Source organism: Ostrea edulis, chromosome 2 (genome assembly GCF_947568905.1).
Source record: "Ostrea edulis chromosome 2, xbOstEdul1.1, whole genome shotgun sequence".
NCBI lineage: Eukaryota > Metazoa > Mollusca > Bivalvia > Ostreida > Ostreidae > Ostrea > Ostrea edulis.
This window is the reverse complement of record NC_079165.1, coordinates 44092733-44102490: the sequence shown is the minus strand read 5'-3', so window position 1 is coordinate 44102490 and position 9758 is coordinate 44092733. Positions and strand designations below refer to the sequence as shown.

Below are 9758 nucleotides of genomic sequence, written 5' to 3'. Positions count from 1 at the left end.
CAGGAGTCAAACCTTCATTGATAATGCATATATATGAATCTTTCTACCATTCATGATTTGTATGTAATTGACCTTTATATGTGATCAGCTAGGTAAATGTCTTTGCAGTGTACATTACCAAACTCCAAGGATGATGCCTTCAACATACATATTATTTTGTTGAACACCCCCCCCCCCCCCAATTTACAAAAATCTCACTGATAAAAGTTCATTCTGAAGGCTTCTCACATTAAACCGACATATGTACTAATGCTCCTCTTTACAAATTTTAACCCATCAGACAACTTTGTTGACAAATATTTAAGATTTATTTATTATGTCATCTTTTTAATATCAAGATGTTAAAATCATTCTAGAAATGGAAGTAATACATGTACATGTCAATATCAATAACAACATGAAAATTCATCTAAAAATTTATCTATTAACAAATATAATTACATGTACATAATTGTATGCATAACAATGCATGTACATGTACTTAATTTCTTAAACATGTATTGTAACAAATTCTATTTTGCTGAATATCAAACTTTTTTTATTTTACTGTCAATTTTTAAATGTCCATATGATATAAATGAATAAATATATATAAGATGACATCAATGTAGCAGATGGACCATCAGCATGGATTGATCAGTGGGTAGAGTACCAGACTACGGGTCATGGGTTAGATTCTCAATCCTGCCATATATTTTTGAATCATTCCTCTGCTCGTCCTTTTACACAATCATGGCAATGGAAGATGAACATTTCTCGGTTTCACAAAAGATTTTTCAGGCCATTACAGCAATGTACCCATAGACCTAGAAAAATAATAGTATTACATTGATTTAAATAAACAACTGTCATTACACTGCAATCAAATTTCATAAGGCTTAAAAAATACATGCAACATAATTGTTAGTTAAATAAACTGTAAAATTGTGATAATACTGATTTTATTTACAGTATATTCATCTACCGTACACCATATCTGGGAAGATATCATTAAGTATCACCTACAATTTCTAATTTTAATGATTTATAACCCAAGAGCCCATATTAAGAAAAAGATTTCAAATGACCCCAAGGTCAACTTTAGTATTTTTTCATTAACCATTCCCCTTGTAATGAAATTGGCTTCTTTCCAAACCAGAAAAAAATACTTTTTAACCAAGAATGGTAAGTTTCAGTTAAGGGACTCCAATCCTCAGCAATGTTTGGTAACTCACGTAAAAGCATGTGTAAAAAGATATCTTTTTCAGGACTAGGTTTCAAACATCTGCAGATAGCACATCAGAGAAGAGGCTATGATGGGATACACAGCTTATTTACAGAGAATTTTCAGGGCAAGCCCAGGATTACAAAGCGCACATCTATCATTACTGCTGTGTCCAAATTCATGGAAGAGAGATAACTCTACATTCTGAAAATTGATGTCATATTGATTTCAGTCATTATCTTTTATATTTTACTGGATACAATGCAATTTATTTTTATTTTTGTAATCCTTTCACCCAATGAATATTTTGTTTAGGCAGCAAACAAGTCAACATACAGTATATGAAATACAATTTGATGAAACTGAGATAATTCTTTTTGTTTTCTATTATTTACTGTATACGTAATGATCAATTATCTCATAAGATCACCTGGATACAATGGTAAATAATTATCAATTCTTTGTCATAATAACAAGTACGTAAGAAAAGCTTCACAATAATGGTAAAAAAATACATCTTCATTTTTTTGCACCTGAGGGACGGAGTACCTTAAGGTCATTCATGTTTATAAATAAAAAATAATTTTTTGTGACATTTCAGGTACAATTCACTTGCATTCTATTTTCTTTCTACTAAATTCTCAGGTTTAATTAGTCTAGAGTTAACATATTTTGATAGTTCCTGGTTGTGGCTAGTAAAAATGTAAAATCAGCTGATATGTACTGCAGTAAGGTATATGAATGGGATTTTACTGCAGCAAAGAAGGTGAGAAAAATCTTTAGCACAATTGAGTATTGAACCTGGTACCTTTGCACTGAGCTACTCAGGCTGACATATAATACATGGTAGTATAACATTATAAATTTAAAGGGACATATTTGCTGTGAAAGTGATGGCAACCATTTTTTTCTCTCAAAATCTCCCAATGGCAAAGGAATATGTATTACTGACTAATAAAAATATTTCTTTAGTAAAATAAAAAATAAAAAACAAACAGAAACCTAGCAAGAGGCCCACAGGCCTTATCGGTCACCTGAATACTAGTGGAAAAGTATCATTACTTCCATGGACTATGAAATCTAGAAAAAATTTCCTGTTCTAAATATCTAAGCTAATTATATTCTAATGTCCAGCAACAGTATAAAACAAGATGTGTTCTTAAAACTTCACATCCCTCAAAGTGCATACACTGATGAAAGGCTTTAAATAGGTGTATTCACATGAAAACATCAAAAGATATGACTAATTTGGACTCATCTTAAAGTCATAACCCTGGGTTGTGAAATTCACCATTTTTTGTACATTCTTTTCTGCATTTATGTTTTATACAGTATCAGCAAACTTACACATAAATACTATATACTAAGTTTGGCCCCACTTTGGGGTCAAAACCCTTACTCTGGGGGAAATCAAATTTACAATTTTGGTAAAAGACTTCCTGCTCTATCCATTTAGTTTCAATTTAGTATCAATAGCATTAAAGAAGATGTAATTTAAGTGTTTTATACACATAAACACTATATAACAAGATTTGCCACGCCCTGGGGGTCAAAACCCCTACCCCGGGGATCATGAAATTTACAATTTTGGTAGAGGCCTGCTTGCTCTACATCACTATGCATTTAGTTTTTCTTATATATGTGTGTTTCTTGATAAGAAGATTTTTGAAAATTGGTCCCCCTTGTCCCAATGATGCTTCATACCAAATTTGAAAAGAATTGGACTGGTAATTATTAAGAAGTTAAAAATGTTCAATTGTTAACGCACGACGAATGAATACTACTTGCATTAGGTTACTGAGTAAACTCAGGTGACCTAATAAAAGTACATTTCATAACCGCTTTTAGTGTAAAGAAATATAAAAAGAAGAATTATTGGCTTGCAAGATAATAATTATTTAATCACCAAAATTACATATATTCATTTGCTTGCTTTGAGATTAAAAAGTGTTTCAAATAACTGAATACATGTGTTATTACTGATCAGAAATATATAATATAGAGCAATTTTTATTGAGTGTTGATTTCAAATTTTGGTGACAAAATTACAGCTATTATTTTGGAAATCATGCAAGAATTTTTCATATCGAGGAGATAAAAAATAATTTCAAAGAAACATAGTGTATGTCCTTAGATTGGTTAAATTTCTATTTGCCAAAAAGGTGAAGATATGCTTAGACAGACAGGTACAAAACATGCAAAATGGACAAACTTTGATCATAAAAACTCATAAATTTATGTTCTTAAATCTTTGCCTAAGGATTTAATCATCAATGCATTACAAAAATCATTACATCATGTACCATGTACCATAATTTGTTTTGGATTTTTTAAAACTTTGTAAGTACAGAAATGATTAAATGTGTACAAACAGTGGATATACTTACATCATATATATGTACTGTACATCTTGCATCCCAATCCTAACCCTGAGGCATCATGGAAAATCTTTCAGGAGAGAACATGAAGAGAAATGCATCTAAATCAAGGAATGCTGCTGTCTGTTGGCAATTTATTTCTTGACCACCTTTATGACCCTTTGAAAAATAACAGAGGTCAGCTAACTTGGATATATATCTAGTGCATGTTACATGTATATCACACCTAATATCTCCAATTGATATATAGTCAATGTTATTCTACATTAAATAAATTAACACTGACTTCACACAGTTGTACAACCGTATTTGAATGCGATTTTGTTTCACAATATTTTTTGAAAGTTTTGCACATGGATGTGCACAAGCAATAATTGTAATGATGCTAAAAGAGACTGTAATTATTCTCATCTGGTACCGAGTCCATTCACCCTATCTACCTGTTCGCCCACAGTATATATTGTTAAAGCAATAATAATTTTCATATTTTATAACCATGCAATAGAGGGGCACATACAAATCACACATTTAAGAATTAGTGCCTGTATATATAATGTATATTTTAGATTCATTTTTCACCAATATTCTTGTTTTTCTTTTTGCGAAATGATGTGAAAGCATATGTGTACTTGTGTACAGGTAGCTATGATACTGCTTTGATGTTGTCCCAGTCATGAAATTAAAAAAAAATGGGATACATAATTTTGAATTTCAATTGTGGTATTGTCAAAAGTTTGAAGTTACCATGTACACAAATGAGCTTGTGTCTTAATGTGTTAATAGTGGGCACATATAAAATTGTAAATAACTAACACATATGTATATGTGCTCACTATTTAGAAATCAAGATCCTGGCATTATAGCAGCTACATAGGTTGAGAACAAAATGAATAAGGGACTGTGATTTTGCGATGTGTGTCGTGTACTGAATCCCCTTGAAGTCAATTTAACATTATTTAGGGGCCTAGTGACGAGTAGTCAGTGGTAAAACATTTAAGGTTATTACTACACAAACAACTTAACTTACTTGTCAGTCCATGCCGACTTTTTTTTGAACACCTAGGCTACAGCATCGCAGATCCATGCACAAGTCAAATGCGTTAAATTTGATGAACCTTCCATTTGGATTTGTAAACAACACTGAATAACGGTACAGTTGATCGACATACCGTTGGCAGGCATACATATACGTTGAAATCCGTTTGCTTTCTCACAAAGTTCTGTGTTCTTTTTCGTCATAATGCGGCGGTAGCGCAGGGAATTCAAAGTAAATGAGCAAATTCACACTTTTTACGCTTCGAAGTGAAAATAGCCACTGCGCACGCGTAAGTGCAATCGTATATCGTAAGTTACGTTTGCGGCTACGAACGGTTTTGTGAATACCATTTTATGAGTATGTAACTCTAATCTTAAGTCAGACGTAAATCCTACGTTTACGTCTACGTCTACGAACTTTAGTAAATATGGGTCCAGGTGATAATGGAATATTGCTACATAAATATGGGAAGCTGACGATGGAGAAGCTGAAATCATCCCGTTTGCCATACAGTTGAGTTGTCGGTTTGCCGTTAATGTCTACTTTCAATAAAATATCTAAGTATGAAGCAGAAGTGGACGACTCTGTGGTGTCCTTTATTTCGAGCTCACAGGGATATATCAAATCGACATATGAATGAAAGTTATTATTGTTAATAGGCAAAACGTCATCGATATATCGAAATGGACATACCATTTATTATGTACCTTTCACATTATAAGACCGCCGCGGTGGCCGAGAGGTTAGAGCGTTCGCCCCGCATGCTGAAGGCCGGGGTTCGAATCCCGAAAAATTCTCGAGCGAGACGTTAAGCAAGATACAATCAATCAATCCATATTTCACTCATATGGAGACGTCACCAAGACCGGTGAAGGGCTTCAAATTTTGGCCTATGCTCGCCGTTTATGGCCATTGAGCAGTGAGGGTTCTTTAGCGTGCCACACCTACTGTGACACAGTTCATCCGTTTTTAAGGTCATCTCCGAGGACCCGTGACATTCACACCAGATGCCGAGCTTTTGACGATGGAACTGTCACTACCTGTTTTAACGACTAAATAGGTCTGTCGCGGCCGGGATTCGAACCCCGGCCTTCCGCATGCGAACGTTCTCACCTCTCGGCCAGCTATGGCGTTCCATAGTAAGTGCTAGAGCTTTGATGTTTCACACGAGTATTCGTTGTAACAAGACCTCCGTGGGTACCGAAATGTTTTACCCTGTGACCTTGGAGTCTGACCTACTCTTTGAAAATTTTTGTAACGGTGACCAGACTTTATGTATTGACCCATTGCTATATTTTTTTTAACGTTTAATTGAAATATGACACCAATTAAACCATAATTACCACCATGTAATGTGAAATAATCTGCACACCAATTAATGTACCCGACGTATTTGTTGTAATGTGTTACTTGCCATTTATTATGTGCCTTTTACTATATAACAAGGAGTGGTGGGCATTTAACATAGTGAACCGACCCTTTATTATATGGAAAACACCATATAATATGATGTACAATACCTTAAGGCAGCTATGGCGTTTAGTATGTGGTGGCGCCCAGTTTTATTGGTGGAAGAGAGAACCCAGATACAATGTACCTGGGAAGAAACCACCGACCTTCCGAAAGTAAACTGGGAAACTTTCTCACTTACAGAAGAACATGTATAGTCCAGTCATAATACTAATTAACCCAGAACAAATTGCAACAGAAAAAATAAATGCGTAAAAACTTTGAACTATATCCCTAGAACACCCCATCAAAAATCGCCACATAAATATTTTGTCTAAGTAAAATTATAACAATTTTTAAATGTTGCTAATTTTGTTAAATGAAAATAAGGCCATTGGGCCGCCATAACCAGTTCCGAATTTTATAATTTTTTTCCGGAGATAGCAAGACAATGGAAATCATGGTTTAAAAACAGTCGAAATTGAATTTTTTCGTAAGTTTTATATACAAATGTACAAATAGTTCATATCTTAGTTGATATACCTCATAATTCAGCACCGATAAACTTTTATTTACATAAAATAAACACGAAATCCATACATAACAGACGCTACTTACCCATAATGCACTAAAGTAATATAAAACCGTTATTTATCCGTCTTTAACCAATATTGGGCGTATTTCAAATGATATTTAATCAAGGATACTCTAGTTTAACTTCAGACGATCATAATCAAAAGTATTCCGTACCAAAATAATTCGAAATCCGACAGAAGGGGGATGCAGACGAAAAATAAATCTATGGAACGCGTGTTTAACAAAAAGGTACCGAGACATTTCGTTATTTACGTTTTTCCATTTTATTCGAGAAAACACTTCTTAATTAATGTCAAAACATTTATATATTATTTTGTTTGATATTCAATAAATTATTTGTTGCAATTTTGAAAGAGAAAATCTACCGAACGCTTAGAAATTCTGTTAATAAGCGATTTCAAACTCGGGTGTTGTTCACTTTGTTGTTGTTTTTGAGCATCACTGAAGAGACATTATTTGTCGAAATGCGCATCTGGTGCATCAAAATTGGTACCGTATAAGTTTTACTTTATATACATATTTTGACAACAGAAAATCCTAAACCCCAATAGCTTCTGGAACTTTACACCTGTGCTCCTACTATGGTTTCGCCCAGGGCCCACGAGAGGCAGGGGGTTAAGATGACCCTCCAGACTTCCTGCCTCCTTTTGGCACGCACATCATTTCGTTGCGGCTGATCTCGTCTTCTACTCATCAGATGAGTAAAAGACGAGATCAGCCGTGGGTATCCGACAAGACTTTGAGGACATTATGCAAATTACAATTTATATTCTGTAACAAAAGGTATGTGTACTATACACATGTATAAATAAAAATTATATATGTTGTGGTGCTTCTCTTTGTTGAGAATTTAGCTTTACAGGTAATCACTACACCAAAATTTTACCTGGCCCGTTAAAGTATCTCATATGATATATAATTTCATAACAAAAATATCATATAAGATAATTTAGAGATTGCATCACTCTTTTGATGGCGAGAGATCATACTTTATAATGATATGAGATGCTTTAATGCGCCATTAAATAAAATTTTAGAGTAGCAATTCGCATAACAATAACTTTATCAGATATATGCAAGGTGAAGATAACGAACAGTGATCAATCTCATAACTCCTACAAGCAATACAAAATAGATAGTTGGGCAAACACGGACCCCTGGACACACCAGAGGTGGGATCAGGTGGCTAGGAGGAGTAAGCATCTCCTGTTGACCGGTCACACCCGCCGTGAGCCATATATATATGAGAGAATTTTGATTGATTGTTTCTTGTTTAATGTCTCTCGGGAGAATTTTTCACCCATATGGAGATGTCACCAAGACCGGTGAAGGGCTTCAACTTTAGACCTTTGCTCGGTAATTACGGTCATTGAGCAGTGAGGGTTGTTTAGCGTGCCACACCTACTGTGACACGGGACATCCGTTTTTAAGGTCATCTCCGAGGACCCGTGACATTCACACCTGATGCCGAGCGTTTGGCAATGGAACTGTCAATACCTATTTTAACGACTTAGTTCTGTCACGCCCGGGATTCGAACGCTCTAACCTATAGATCAGTGTGGCGGAGAGAGAAAATTTTAGTGTATATTCAATTTAAAGTAACATTTCAAGGATAAATAGCCCTAGGAATTACATGTACAACATCGGTTGAAGTGCACACTCTTCCACCAACGTCAAATGCAACAAAATATCATTCTCTTAGAGCATTCTATCAAGTAAAACAATGGACTGGTAATGACGAAAACATGAATTTGACGGACTTTGGGTGGACCATTGAAGAGAATATGTGCTTACCTGTAAGATCAACCATGCTTCCTGCACCTGACGAACTCTTAAAAACAATTTATTGTAGATGCAAAATCAGTTGTGATACCAAACGTTGCAACTGCAGAAAACATGGACTAGAATGCTCAATAGCATGTACCGAGTGTCGAGGCACAACTTGCGTGTACGATTTTAGCCCAAATGAAGATTCCGATTCCGAGGATTCATAATATTAAAAACAGTAAGATATAGAAAAAAGATGAAATGTAAAAGATAGCTGTGAATCAAAACATTATGATAACTTTGTTAAACGTTATCTAAGAGGCTTACAAAATAGAACTTGCTTTGTCATGTTTATGAGAGTTAATTATCAATCTTAGCTGTTGAAAATCACATTTCTGTATAATTTTCACCAAAAATGACGTTTTTGTCCCTTAAAATACGTATGTATGGTACTAGAAATTAAATTTTTGTTCCTTATGATGCAGTATTTAGTTTTCAAATAACTAAAATGGACTATTTTTCAGACTAAAGCTTTGTATTTATGATTTCCAGTTTTTTGCGATTTTTCTTCAAAATCCATGATTTTTACCTCAAAAAATCTATATAATGCAAATTTCAACTGATGGCGATTTTTAATATAGCATAAAGGACACTGTAAGCTATCCAAAAAACATGAAAACATTTCTGTTGCAATTAGTTCTAGGTTCAGCACAATCTGGCGTAGAATGACTGGACTAGTAATGAGGAATAACAACAGAAGAAGTTCATGCACTATTCTTTATTTTCACTCAACTAAGTAATACATTTTCTGTCAGGAAATTTCATATGCGGATGGGAAACAATGTGAAATATATACTGTATATGACGTTCATATAATAGTTTTGTCCCTTGGGGATCCGGGTAAGAATAGGTCCTCAATATCTCCTTGCTTGTCGTAAGAGGCGACTAAATGTGGCGGTCCTTCGGATGAGACCGCAAAAACCGAGGTCCCGTGTCACAACAGGTGTGTCACGATAAAGATCCCTCCCTGCTCAATGGTCATAAGCGCCGAACATAGGCCTAAATTTTGCACCCTTCACCGGCAGTGGTGTCGTCACCATATGAGTGAAATATTCTCGAGAGGGACGTTAAACAATAATCAATCAATCAATTCACATCACTATTCTGTTTTCACTGCCTTTACCAAGTAAAAGCAAAGGCTACTTGACAAGTCATATTAACTAAGGAACATAAATGATAAATAATTGTGATGGAGTATAGATTTTTTTGTTTGCCGGTGATTCATAAATCGTAACAAACGACGCTACTTTCGACTATGATAAAAATG

At 34.6% G+C, this 9758-nt stretch overlaps 1 long non-coding RNA gene across 1 annotated transcript; it reads right to left on the bottom strand.

The window, feature by feature from the left end:
* Window positions 1-295: 295 nt before the first annotated feature.
* On the bottom strand, window positions 296-3810 carry LOC130051697 (uncharacterized). Its single transcript, XR_008799982.1, has 2 exons — window positions 3592-3810; window positions 296-806 (listed from the first exon to the last, which is right to left on the bottom strand). It is a non-coding gene; the product is annotated as an uncharacterized LOC130051697 (long non-coding RNA).
* Window positions 3811-9758: the final 5948 nt, after the last annotated feature.